Genomic DNA, 14,434 nt, shown 5'->3' with positions numbered 1-14,434 from the left:
ATTACAGGCATGAGCCACTGCCCTAGCCTTTAATTTTTTTTTTTTTTTTTTGGTAAAGGTAGTGTCTTGCTATATTCTACCAGCTGGTCTCGAACCTCTGGCCTCAAGCCATCCTCCCACCTTGGCTTCCCAAAGTGCTGGGATTACAGACATGAGCCGCTGCACCTAGTCCTCCTCACCTGGTTAATCCTCATTCTTTTCTTTGGCCTGTTCCCAGCTGCAGGATACACTTACTCAAAATCAGCTGGCCGGGTACAGTGGTGCGCACCTGTAGTCAGCTACGAGGATCACTTGAGCCCAGGAGTTCGAGGCTGTAGTGCGTTGTATCACACCTGTGAATAGCCACTGCACTCCAGCCTGGGCAACATAGCGAGACCCTGTCTCCAAAAACTAAATAAATTAGCTGATCAATCCTTGGAGCATTTAGTGAATTAGGAATTCACCAATGGAAGAAACACGTGTGAGTATACTATGGCGACACCTGGTGGTAAGATATGCAATAACATCGTGAACCTCCCTTAATGGTGGATTCCTGGTTTATTGTCGAAATAAAATGTAATTACATGGAAATTGAAAGAGCCATCCAAAAGGCTAGCAACAGCAAGAAAAAGCTGTCTGCATGAACGTGCATGTGTGTGTGTCTACTCGCGTGCATTAAGGATAGTCAATGACCCAAGACACAGTTAGTGACGATGAGAGCCTGATCAAGAACCTGTCATTCACTTGCTGCTTACTGTTATTCTGACCTTGTGCAAGATGCTTCACCGCTTTGGGCTTTGGCTTTCTCATCTCTAGAACGGAAAGATTTAAGAATTCCCACTTAGTTCAATAAATAGCATAAGTGAAAAGGGTTTTGTGAATTGTGTGAGTATGTTACACGAGGTTAGTCATTATACTATGTTAGCCATTATTATAATAAAGGTAATTGTTGGCAGGGTGCAGTGGTTCACGCCTGTAATCCCAGCACTTTTGGAGGCCAAGGCAGGCGGATCAATTGAGGTCAGGAGTTCGAGACCAGACTGGTCAACATGATGAAACTCTGTCTCTACTAAAAATACAAAAATTAGCCAGATGTGGTGCAAGCCTATAATCCTAGCTACGCAGGAGGCGGAGGCAGGAGAATTGCTTGAACCCGGAAGGCAAAGGTTGCAGTGAGCCAAGATCACGCATTTCAGCCTGGGCAACAGAGCAAGACTCGGTCTCCCCAAAAAAAAAAAAAAAAAAAAAAAGATAATTGTTACAAAGTTAGCTCTCTGCTTTCTTCCTTTCAAGGAATTTTAATATTGCTTGAAGATGGGACAGCATTAGTCTGGACTTTGAACCTTGTAATAGTCCCTTTCACTCAGCGGCAAGTGCTTTGAACTGCAATGTGTGCAAATCTATGAGGGTCAAAAAAGCGACGAGGGCAGGGTTCTCTACCACGGGCAAGTATATCCCCAGGGGACCTTTGGAAATGTCTGGAGACATTTTTGGTTGTCACAATCAGGGTGACAGTGCTACTGGCATCTAATGGGTAGAGTCCAGGGACGCCCTACTCACCCTACAAGGCACAGACAGCACCCCCACCACAGGGAATTCTCCCGCTCCACATGTCAAAAGCGCTGAGGCTGAGAAACCGGTCGAGAGTAGCAGCAGGGAGGAAGGAGACCTTTCTCCTCCGCCGCCATCAACAGCAACCGCAAGGATTGGATGGAGGGTCATAAATGTGAAATCCGCTTTTCACAAGATGGCACCGAAAGCGCAGAGCCAAAGCGAAGGCTTTGAAGGCCCACAGGGCAGTGTTGAGGCGCCCACGGCCACAGAAAAACAGGATCCGCTGTCACCCACCTTCCAGGCCCAAGACGCCGCGACCCCGGAGGCTGCACAGGCATCCTCGGCAGGGCGCCCTGGAGAAGCCAGGTTGACCGCCGCGCTCTCGCCATCAAGTTTCCACTGACCACCGAGTCCACCCTGAAGAACATGGAAGACAGCACACTTGTGTTCACTGTGGACATTAAAGCCAACGAGCCCCAGATCCACAGGCTGTGAAGAAGAAGCTCTGCGGCACTGATGCGGCCAAGGTCTACACCCTGATCAGCCCGACGGAGAGAAAAGGCACCTGTTCCGCTGGCTGCTCATTACCATGCTCTGGATTTCGCCAGCAAAATCGGGATCATCTGAACTGAGTCCAGGTGGCTAATTCTAAAGAGATGTATAACTTTTCACCATAAAAATAAATAAATAAATGTGAAATTCTCCAACAAATATGTGCAAAGAGCTCAAGAAATATATTAAGTAGGCTTACAAAACACCATAGTTATCTACTACGTGTAAACCGTCTCAACACAGACATAATTGGTCTTGTTTTCCCCTTTTCTTTTTACAAAGAAAATGAACCTGACCTGAATAGAACTTTTGCTCTCTTCAGGCATCAAAATAAAGACTAGTGGTAGCTATTAAATATGTAGTTATGTGTGGAATTAAGACCAAGTGAGGCCGGGCACGGTGGCTCAAGCCTGTAATCCCAGCACTTTGGGAGAACGAGGCGGGTGGATCACGAGGTCAAGAGATCGAGACCATCCCGGCCAACATGGTGAAACCCCATCTCTACTAAAAATACAAAAAAAACTAGCTGGGACTGGTGACGTGTGCCTATAGTCCCAGGGAGGCTGAAGCAGGAGAACTACTTGAGCCCAGGAGGCAGAGGTTGCAGTGAGCCGAGATTACACCACTGTACTCCAGCCTGGCACCTGGCGACAGAGAAAGACTCTGTCTCAAAAAAAAAAAAAAAACTAAGTGAGAGTTAAAAGGGAGTGAGTGTACTTGGTAATGACCATGTGCTCTGATAGTGTATGGCAGTGCCATTTTTTCACTTTTTATTTTAATATTCTTGAGACAAGGTCTCACTTTGTCACTAAGGCTGGAATGCAGTGGTGCAATCACAGTTCACTATAGCCTCAACCCTCCAGGCTTAACAATCTTCCCACCTGAGCCTCCCGAGTAGCTGGGACTACAAGTGCATGCCCCCGTGCCTGGCAACTTTTGTTTGTTTGAGATGAGATCTCATAATGTTACCCAGGCTGGTCTCAAATACCTGCACTCAAGCAGTCCACCCACACGTCAGCCTCCCAAAGTGCTGGGATTACAGATGTGAGCCACCGTGCCCAGCTGAGTACGGCTGTTTTTTTTTTTTTTTTTAATGAAACAAAAACATTTAAAAATACTTTTAAAGGCCTGGCATGGTGGCTCATGCCTGTAATCCCAGCACTTTGGAAGGCCAAGGCGGGTGGATCACCTTGAGGTCAGGAGTTCAAGATCAACCTGGCCGACGTGGTGAAACCCCGTCTCTACTAAAAATAGAAAACTTAGCCAGGTGTGGTGGCACATGCCTGTAGTCCCAGCTACAGCTCCTAGGGAGGCTGAGGCAGGAAAATCGCTTGAACCTGGGAGGTGGAGGTTGCAGTGAGCCAAAATTGCGCCATTGCACTCCAGCCTGGGTGACAGGGCAAGACTCCGTCTCAAAAAAAAAGGTATGTGAGCAAGCACACACAAAAAAGCTTTTTTAAAAAGCATTTTTAGTAATGACATTAGCAATGGTAATATTGGTATTGCAGCTCTCATGCTGCTGTGAGTAACGGAACATAAATCAGGAGCAAGGGTGAGGTGTTCGGATTCCATTCTATATTTTGGTTTTGAGAGTCATATTTTCAATTTGGAAGAAAGTGCATACAGGATCCTCAAGATAGCAGAAGTGAAGTAAAATTCCGTGTGTTCTGAATTTGAATGTAAAGTATAGTGTACATGCATGAGATATCTTCTGTTGTGTTCATGTGTCTATATATGCAAAACCTTCACTGAAAAGGCCCAGAACAAAGCAATGGCCAGCACAGTAGCAATCAGTACCTCTACGCCTAGATCATCGTCCTGAAATACCATTTCCCACTAAAAGAAACAAATGCTTCATGAAAAATGACTGATTCCTGGTTTGGGGCAGGAAATGTATGTTTCGACCTTTGTCAGATCATAGTCATATCAGATAGCAACAAAACTATGGAAGACCGAGGCGGGTGGATCACAAGGTCAAGAGATCGAGACCATCCAGGTCAACATGGTGAAACCCCGTCTCTACTAAAAATACAAAAAATTAGCTGGGCGTTGTGGCGCGCACCTGTAATCCCAGCTACTCGGGAGGCTGAGGCAGGAGAATTGCCTGAACCCAGGAGGCGGAGGTTGCGGTGAGCCGAGATCGTGCCATTGCACTCCAGCCTGGGTAATGAGAGTGAAACTCCATCTCAAAAAAAAAAAAAAAAAAACTATGGAAGACCAATGTAAAAAGGATCCAGGAGCCAACTGGAAAAGGCATCCACTTACTGAAGATGAGACAGTTTATGCTTCAATAATTCCAAGGAACTGAAAATGATCAAATATGTTTAAATCCATAAGTTATTAATCATATTTGGAGGATGTTAGGGAACCAATTCTGTTTTGGAGAGAGGAGGTTGGGGACCCATTCTTCATCTTAGAAAACATACGAGAAAAGAATCCAGCACTTTTCCTGACTTTCCTACATGAATTGTACAACTGGGTAACCTAATGGTAGATGAGAAGAGGAATCTCTTTATGAAAGTATTGCAGACCAGGCATGGTGGCTCACGCCTGTGATCCCAGCAATTCAGGAGGCCAAGGCAGGCAGATCACAAAGTCAGGAGTTCGAGACCAGCCTGGCCAATATGGTGAAACCCTAGCTCTACTAAATATATATATATAATATATATATATACACACACAAAAATTAGCCAGGTGTGGTGACATGTGCCTGTAGTCCCAGCTACTCAGGAGGCTGAGGCAGGAGAACCACTTGAATCTGGAGGCAGAGACCGCAGTGAGCTGAGATTGCGCCACTGTACTCCAGCCTGGGCAGCAGAGCAAGACGCCATCTCAAAAAAAAAAGAAGAAAATTTTGCAGCTAATAAATGAAAAAAAAAAAAGTGGTAGAATGAGAACACTGTGATTTTGTAATTCCCAGTGAGTGAATGGATTGAGGCATTGAGCGTCAGTGACTATTCACACAGCAAGAGTTGACCGGTGTTTTGTGTTTCCTGATTCAAGATCCGGTCATGACTTAGTCTTGCCGAAGAGTCTGAACCTAAGTCTTATCATACTTTGGGATCCAGCTGCTACATCGCAGGAAGTTCAGAACATGCTGAACTGCACCAAGAATACTTATCAGCAACATCCGGATTGCGAGAAAGTTCACAGGTAAAAGGATTCGGGTTTTTCAACAGATAAACTGTAAGGATAAGAAAGAGGTAGAGGGGAAACTTGTAGCTTCAGAGATTTAAAATCATAACTAATTTTCAAAAATAGCGATGGGGTCTTGTTATGTTGCCCAGGCTGGTCTCAAACTCCTCCTGCCTCAGCCTCCCGAAGTATTAGGATTACAGGCATGAGCCACCACACCCAGCCATGAATTTTTTAACCAGACAACCATAGAGTCCCAGGTGTTCACTGTAAGGAAACACAGGCAGGCCGGGCGTGGTAGCTCATGCCTATAATCCCAGTACTTTGGGAGACTGAGGCAGGCGGATCATCACCCGAGGTCAGGAGTTCGAGACCAGCCTAACCAACATGGAGAAACCTCATCTCTACTCAAAAATAAAAATAAAAATAAACAATTAGCTGGGCGTGGTGGCACGCATCTGTAATCCCATCTATTTGGGATGCTGAGGCAGGAGAATCGTTTGAACCTGGGAGGCAGAGGTTGTAGTGAGCCATAATCACTCCAGCCTGGGTAACAAGAGTGAAACTTCGTCTGAAAGAAAGAGAGGGAGAGAGGGAGGGAGGAAGAAAGGAAGGAAAGAGGTAAGGAGGAAAGTACAAGCAAGTGATTGTCTTAGTGGCTTTCTTGGGGGGGGTGGTGGTTGGGACATGATAAGACTGGGACCCATGGGTGCTCTCGGTGGCTGGCAAAATTCTATTCCTTGACCTGGATGGTAGTTACAAGGGTGTTTGCCTTCATTATGCCATACATTCATTTTTGTATGATTTTCTGTATTTGTTTTATTTTCCAACAAAAAGTTTTAAAAGAGGCATAAAGAAAGTAGATGGCAGAAATTTGTGGAATCTTCCCCCAGGAACAAAAACGCGGTGGGTTTTCGTAACTTGGTTTTTACACCTTACAGTTAATATTGTAATGTGAAATACTCATGTTGGCCACTAGGGTGCGCAATTTGTTGCCCGCAGCACCTGCGGCGCTGCCACTGATGAAAGTGGATGCTAAATGCTTCAATAAAGCCACCTGAGCCTCGGGATTAAGCAGACTTATTCGCTGCCCTTTGATCATGAGCTACGTGAGTGCCAATCCTGGCGAACTGTATTTGGAAAGTCAGGTCCAACATGTAGCATGTACGTACAGGGTATACACTGAAAACACTGGATGGAGCTTTATCCTCTTTTAAGATAAGCTGCAATGTATTTAATGAGTTATTATAACAAAACCTCATAAACCATAGTAACAAAACCTCGACTTTTTTCTTGAGATGGAGTCTCACTGTCACCCAGGTTGGAGTGCAGTGGCATGATCTTGGCTCACTGCAACCTTCACCTCCCGGATTCAAGCAATTCTCCTGCCTCAGCCTCCCAAGTAGCTGGGATTACCGATGCGTGCCACCGCGCCCAGCTAATTTTAGTAGAGATGGGGTTTCACCATGTTGGTCAGGCTGGTCTCGAACTCCTGAACTGTGATCTGCCACCTTGGCCTCTCAAAGTGCTGGGATTACAGGCATGAGCTACACACCTTTCTTTCTCTCTCTCTCTCTTTTAGAAGTGTCACTCTATCACCCAGGCTGGAGTGCAAAGCACGATCTCCGCTCACTGAAATCTCCACCTCCAGAGTTCAAGCAATTCTCCTGCCTGAGCCTCCGAGTAGCTGGGATTACAGGCACCTGCCAGGAAACCCAACTAACTTTTGCATTTTTAGTAGAGACAGGGTTTCACCATGTTGGCCAGGCTGGTCTTGAACACCTGACTTCAAGTGATCCACCTGCCTAGGCCTCCCAAAGTCCTGGGATTACAGGCGTGAGCCACCGTGCCCAGTTACATGGCTGTTTTCTGAGATTTCATGTGTTAGTCCATTAGTGGCGCTCTGGCATCCTATCCTTCCTGCTGTTAGCGCCTTGGTGGTGACGAGGTGGACGAAAGTAAAGAGGACGGGAGGAACCACTTGGCAATTTGCAGTGAAAGAATCCCCACTCGATGGACACCACGGCATTTTGCTAAGCCCTGGTCCTCTCCAGGGATCCCAAGCCTCATCTCCAGAGCCAAAATCCAGCTTTTCTCATTCAGGGACACTCCCCATAAGAGCTTCGGGAACGCATTTCATTCTGGGTCTGTTAAGTACCCCCATAGGGTCCCGAAACTCCAGGCTGCTTCTTGCCCCTGCCAGCCTCAGACCGCAAAGGCCCACCCCTGCATTCAGGACACCTCCCCTACCTCCTCTCCCACCGCTAATACAGGGTTAAGCAGAGGCCCTGGCCTCTGACGGAAACAAGGTAGCCTCCGAGTTCAGCCACTCTCGTGTGACCGAGGGCAAATTAATGAACCTCCCTGAGCCTCTGTTCTCTCTTCCATTAAATATGGGTGATAAGGATAATAATACTGACCTCATAAGGTTGTTGTGACAGGTAAATGAGAAAAGATACATAAAACTTAGGCCCGGTGAGGTGGCTCACACTTGTAATCCCAGCACTTCGGGAGGTGAGTCACTTGAGGTCAGGAGTTGGAGACCAGCCTGGGCAACATGATGAAACCCCATCTCTACCAAAAAACATAAATTAGCCAGTGTGGTGGCACATGCCTGTAATCCCAGCTACTTGGGAGACTGAGGCAGGAGAATTGCTTGAACATGGGAGGCAGACGTTGCAGTGAGCCAAGATCGTGCCACTGCACTCCAGCCTGGGTGACTGAGTGACAAGCAATGATACCTACCAGCAATGACTATTCTTCGTGCCCAGACTGTAAATGTCCTAATTTGAATATTAATGTGAATTCATAATTTTTGAAGCTTTTCTTCTACCTCTGACCACTGAAAGAGCTTAGACGCGATGGCCCTCAGCGGCAGTGAGCGCTCTCCCAGGCCCCGGTTCTTGGGTTCCACTAGGAGAAATGGTTGAGTCCAGGTCCAAGGCAGAAAACGTGCAAGATTTCCAGGGATACCCTTTCCATCTGAAAGTGAGACAGCTTGGGTCCGCAAGGAGCCACGAGGGTGGGGGGAAGGTTTTTTAAATTTAAATAAACAAATAAAAAAAAAAGGAAGGAAGAAAACTATCAAAGACCTGTTGAATCTTATCAAAGATACAGGAACCAGTCGGATGAAGTAAAACATGGCACAATTTGAGCATCGAAAAGAACAATCACTACAATGGATTGAAAACAACACAATTATAAAAAGCATATAAACTTATATAAAATATATACAAATTATATGAAATATGATATATCATTATATCAAGGCCTCTCCACCCTCACGAAAAATCCGTTTGTCTTTGGAGGCTGCTGAGGGACCAACACATTGTGCTGAAAACTGGCAAATGAAAGGAAGGAGCCAAGCATTGATCCCGTGTCTTCCCATCCAGTCTCTCTCTCTCTCTCTTTCTTCTCTCTCTCTTGCTCACCTGCTTTCTTTCTGTTTCTTTCTCTCTTTATTTCCTCTTCTTAGACAAATGGGGTCTCACTATGTTGCCCAGGCTGGTCTCAAACTCCTGCCGTCGTATTCTGCCACCTCAGCCTCCCAAAGCACTCGCAGGACAGGCAGGAGCCATCATGCCCAGGAATCTGCATTTCAAAGTGACCAGAGTTGATGGAGGAAAGTTCTTTTTTTTTTTTTTCTTTGAGACAGAGTCTTGCTCTGTTGCCCAGGCTGCAGTGCAGTGGCGTGATCTGCACTCACTGCATCCTCCGCCTCCTGGGTTCAAGCGATTCTCCTGCCTCAGCCTCCCAAGTAGCTGGGATTACAGGTTTGTGCCACCACGCCCAGCTAATTTTTTGTATCTTTAATAGAGACGAGGTTTCTCCACGTTTGCCGGGCTGCTCTTGAACTCCTGACCTCATGATCTGCCTGCCTCAGCCTCCCAAAGTGCTGGGATTACAGGCATGAGCTATCGCATCTGACATTTTTTTTATTTTTATTTTTTGAGACAGAGTTTCACTCTTGTTACCCAGACTGGAGTGCAATGGTGCACTCTCAGTTCATCGCAACATCTGCCTCTGGGGTTCAAGTGATTCTCCTGCCTCAGCCTCCCAAGTGGCTGGGTTATAGGTATGTGCCACCATTCCCTGCCACTTACTGTATTTTTAGTAGAGTTGGGGTTTCACCATGTTGGCCAGGTTGGTCTCAAACTCCTGACCTCAGGTGATCCGCCCGCCTCAGCCTCCGAAAGTGCTGGGATTACAGGTGTGAGCCACCGCGCCCAGCTAGGAAAGTTCTTTTTAAATAAAAATTTAAAAAGTAAATCTAAAAGTAATGGTAGCAACTAATGAAATAATGTATTTAGGCGATGATCAGGAGCTCCTAAAACGTCAGGTGAAAGGTCACTGAGAAACTATAAGGCATCAGGCTCTCTCCATCTCAGCCCACAGAGCCGTTTTTGAGAGTGAGGAACAGGAAGTCATGGCACCTCTCTGACGTCTGCTCGCCAACAAAGGCAGACCTGAATCCAATTAAGCTTCTAGCACTGCCCACAGTTTACAGGAAATATGGACGATGGAGGAAAACACAAAGCCGTAACAGAAATCAGTCGGCCGAATCCGACATAGGGAAGTTCTACAGGCAAGACCCGGTTCCTTCAAAAATAAATGACATGGGGCCAAGTGTGATGGCTCACACCTGTAATCTCAGCACTTTGGGAGGCTGAGGTGGGCAAATCATGAGGTCAGGAGTTCAAGACCAGCCTGGCCAACATGGTGAAACCCTGTCTCTACTAAATATACAAAAAATTAGTTTGGCGTGGTGGCAGGTGCCTGTAATCACAGCTACTCAGAAGGCTGAGGCAGGAGAATCACTTGAACCCGGGAGGCGGAGGATGCAGTGAGCCGAGATCACGCCACTGCACTCCAGCCCGGATGGCAGTGCAAGAATCCATCTCAAAAAAAAAAAAAATTCTAGTGAAAAAAAAGAGTGGAGGGAGAGGGAAACAGATGAAATAAAGTGAGCCAAATGTTGTGTGTGTGAGGCTGAATGAAGAATGTTTGAGCACTCAGTATGTTATTTTCTCTTTTAGCGGGCATTTTTGAAATTTTCCAAAATAAAAAATAAATAAATTTTATCCCAAATTTAAACCTATGCAATTGGTGTAAACTACATTCAAATCTCATGAGTTTTGAGGAAGGGAAGTGAAGGCAGACTAGGAGGAACACAGCAAGGAGGTTTGGTGGGAAAGAGGATGGATGAGGTGAAAGATGTGAGGTCAAGTGCCTGTGACAGGGGCCGGGTGGGGAGTTGGGCGGCAGTGTCTGGAATTCAGAAAAGGCGACGAGACCACAGACTTACACAGGAAGCCATGGCCTGTGGATGGTGGCTGCAGCCTTGGGAAGGGCTGACCTTGCCGGACAGTGTGGGAAGGGAGGTCAGGGCCCTGGCAAAGTCGCAAGGAGAAAAAGCTGACAAAGAAAAGTTCGATTAAGGGCCGGGCGTGGTGGCTTGGGCCTGTAACACCAGCCATTTGGGAGGCCAAGGTGAACAGAACACTTGAGGTCAGGAGTTCAAGACCAGCCTGGCCAACATGATAAAACCCTGTCACTCTACTAAAAATACAAAAATTAGCCAGGTGTGGTGGCGGGCATCTGAAATCCGAGTTACTCGGTAGACTGAGGCAGGAGAACCACTTAAACCCAGGAGGCGGAGGTTGCAGTGAGCAGAGATCAAGCCACTGCACTCCAGCCTGGGCAACAGAGCAAGACTCCATCTCAAAAAAAAATTTTTTTTAAGTCAACTAGAGGCTGGAGAACAACCAAGAAGAGCAAGAAAGATAGTGTCACCAAAGTTTAGGGACATGAGTGTTTCAAGAAATAAACCACAACATCAGATAGAGTCGGTCAAAATAAAGACTTGAAAATGGGCCTTGGAGAATTCTTATGTTTTTGAAACATATACTGAAATGTTTTGGGATAAATGATATGCTATCTAGTGTTTTCATTAAAATTAGCCAGGATGAGGGAGAGGGGGCAGGTGGAGATGGTGGCAACAAGACTGGCCGTGAGTGTGACTGTGGACACCGGGCATGGGGCACAGGGACGTTCACTGTTCCTTCTCCTGAGACCCATGTTTGAAATCTCCCATAGCCAAGTTTTTGCTATGTATACATGATAAACAGTAGTCTGTGGATTTATCACAGAGACCACCAGTAACTTCTGCAGGGGCCTAGGAAGACACAGGCCAGGCTGACCGGATTAAGGAGTAAGTAAAGGTCAGCTTCTCAAGACAGCGCTGAAGGCAACAGACAACTTATTCAAGAAACTCAACTCTGCAGGGGAGAAGGGTAAGGAAGTAGAGAGGGACAATGTGAGGTTGAAAGAGGGTGTTTTATCTTTCAGACTGGAGAGACTGGAGCTTGGTTACAGCCTGATGGGACTGAGGCAGCAGACAGGAAAGTTTGTGAAAATGGGGGAGCCTGAGAAGGCAGGAAGGGTTGGGAGAGAGATTCCAGATGAAGACACTGGCCTTGAATTTGATAACAGCTCTTCCTTTGGTACAGAGGAAAGGGAGAAAAAAGTGGGCAAGGAGGCTGAGGCAGGAGGATAGCTTGAGACCAGGAGTTTAAGACCAGCCTGCACCATAGCAACACAGTCTCTAAAAAGCCAAAACAAAAATTGTTTGTGCGTGCTGTAGTCCCAGCTACTTGGGAGGCTGAGGTGGGAGGATCCCTTGAGCCCAGGGGTTTGAGGCCGCAGTGAGCTGTGATTACACCACTGCACTCCAGGCTGGGTGAAAGAGCGAGACCCTGTCTCAGAAAAAAAGGAAAGAAAGAAGGCCAGGTGCAGTGGCTCATGCCTGTAATCTCAGCACTTTGGGAGGCTGAGGTGGGCGGATCACCTGAGGTCAGAAGTTCGAGACCAGCCTGGCCAACATCATGAAACCCATCTCTACTAAAAATACAAAAATTAGCTCGGTGTGGTGGTGCACGCCTGTAATCCCAGCTACTTGGGAGGCTGAGACAGGAGAATTGCTTAAACCCAGCAAAAGGAGGCTGCAGTGAGCCGAGATCCCGCCACTGGACTCCAGCCTGGAAGACAGAGTGAGACTCCATCACAAAAAAAAAAAAAAAAATGATTCAAAGTGGAGGTGAAGAGGCCTGAGGCCAGAAACAGTGGAGCCAAGTATGGGGCACAGGCCTGTGGCCCCAGTGACTCAGGGGCCAACATGAGAGGATCACTTGAACCCAGGAGTCTGCGACCGGCCTGAGCAACATGACAAGACTCTGTCTCTACATATTTTTTTTGAGACAGAGTCTTGCTCTGTTGCCTAGTCTGGAGTACAATGGTGCGATCTCGGCTCACTGCAACCTCCGCCTCTCGGACAGGCGCCAAGACAATTTACAAATGCCATGGCAACATCCCCTAAAAAGGGAGGCATGAATAATCCACCCTTGTTGAGTATATCATCAAGAAATAACCATAAAATGAGCAACCAGTAGCACTCGGGGCGGGGCTGCTGCGCCTGCGGAGAAGGCATTCATTCATTCCTCTACTTTCCCGATAAACCTGCTTTTGCTCTACTCTACGGACATGCCCTGATTTACTTCTTGTACAAAATCCAAGAACCCTCTCTTGGGGTCTGGGTCGGGACCCCGGTCTGGTAATATCTTTCTGGCCACCACGGAAGGGACTATAGTGTGGAAACACCTGACCCAAGGGCTAATTTTGAGCCAGGCATGGTGGCATGCACCTGTAATCCCAGCTACTCAGGAGGCTGAGGCAGGAGAATCACTTGAACCGGGAGGCAGAGGTCTCAGTGAGCCGAGATCGTACCATTGCATTCCAGCCTAGGCAACAAGAGTGAAACTCTGTCTAAAAAAAAAAGTAAACATTTGGTCTAAATTATGCAGGCCAGATATTATTTGCTAAATGCTTTAAAATCATGAACTGCGTCTCTGACTTCTGGAAATTGTTCAATGTACCTACTTTGCTGTGTATGAACATATTGGCTAAAGTTCAAGTGGTATTATACAGCTTTTCCATAAATTAAACATCGGAAAAAAATACAACAGGGTTTTCTTAAAGCAAAAATCTGCTTATGATCTACTCTTTAACAAAAATTGTAAAGGGTTAGAAAAAGTTTATGAGAATCTTACCTTATGGTCAAACATTAAAATTGGATAAATAAGTCTATAAGGTTTTATTAAGAATTGGGTTTGGTTTTGTACCACTTCTGATAAAAAAAAAAATTGAAGAAAAAAAAAAGAATTGGGTTTGGCTGGATACAGTGGGTCATGCCTATAATCCCAGCACTTTGGGAAGCTAAGGTGGGCAGATCACCTGAGGTCAGGAGTTCAAGACCAGCCTGGCCAACGTGGAGAAACCCTGTCTCTACTAAAAACACAAAATATTAGCCAGCCATCGTGGCACGTGCCTGTAATTCCAGTTACCCAGGATTCTGAGGCAGGAGAATTGCTTGAGCCCAGGAGGCAGAGGTTGCAGTGAGCCAAGACCATCCCACTGCACTCCAGCCTGGGCAACAGAACAAGACTTCACCTGAAAACAAAAATTATCCAGGCAGGGTGGTGCACACCTGTAATCCCAGCTACTTGGGAGGCTGAGACAGGATAAACACTTGACCCTGGGAGGCAGAGGCTGCAGTGAGCCAAGATGCACCACTAAAGGAATTGGGTTTAACATTAATAATACAATGATGAAAGCTGGCTCATTGGTACAAAAATCATATAAGAAACATTGTCAAATATGAAACGGTGTTTGCTTTTCTTTGGGCTGTATTTGTATAAATGTGTTATTGGTATGTGTTTCAAAGTAATAGGAAATTCCTATAATTCTGATATGACTTAGTATGTTATTGATAATTATAATTGTTACATAAAATCATTGTATGCCACAGAGGTAACCAAAAACTCCAAGTCTTATCTAAGATTTCTTCTATGGAACAGTTCCATCAAAGCCAATTTAAAAAGACCTTATGTGAAAAATAGTTATTCTTGCTGCATTTTATACAAGTAATCAGGCCAAGTATAATAAAGCAAACCAGTCTTACCATGATTTGTATTTAGTAAAAATGGGAAACTGGAGAGAGAAAAATTATGTTTCAAGCACTATAATACACCTGTTAGGAGATTCTAGTCTCATCAGTTGTTTTTAAGTTTGTTTCTGCAATTTAGGCGAACCCTGCTTATTCCTGTGAACGAACTAGTGATCTCTGGCTGCAGCTCAAAAAAAAGTGGGGCGAGATGGG

The 14,434-nt window shown here is 46.0% G+C and overlaps 1 long non-coding RNA gene across 1 annotated transcript in view; it reads right to left on the bottom strand.

Annotated features, from left to right (window-relative positions):
- Positions 1-518: 518 nt before the first annotated feature.
- Positions 519-14,434, bottom strand: part of LOC144580433 (uncharacterized) — a 28,463-nt gene continuing 14,547 nt past the window's right edge. Inside the window, exons 2-4 of the long non-coding RNA XR_013529946.1 lie at positions 8,652-8,811; positions 1,828-1,950; positions 519-791 (exon numbers count right to left, since the gene is read on the bottom strand). This is a non-coding gene — a long non-coding RNA (uncharacterized LOC144580433). The remainder of the gene's footprint in view (positions 792-1,827; positions 1,951-8,651; positions 8,812-14,434) is intronic.

The sequence above is a fragment of the Callithrix jacchus genome, chromosome 19 (assembly GCF_049354715.1).
Source record: "Callithrix jacchus isolate 240 chromosome 19, calJac240_pri, whole genome shotgun sequence".
In the NCBI taxonomy this organism is placed as follows: Eukaryota; Metazoa; Chordata; class Mammalia; order Primates; family Cebidae; genus Callithrix; species Callithrix jacchus.
The sequence above is the reverse complement of the archived record's forward strand: the minus strand, read 5'-3'. Positions and strand labels throughout refer to the sequence as shown.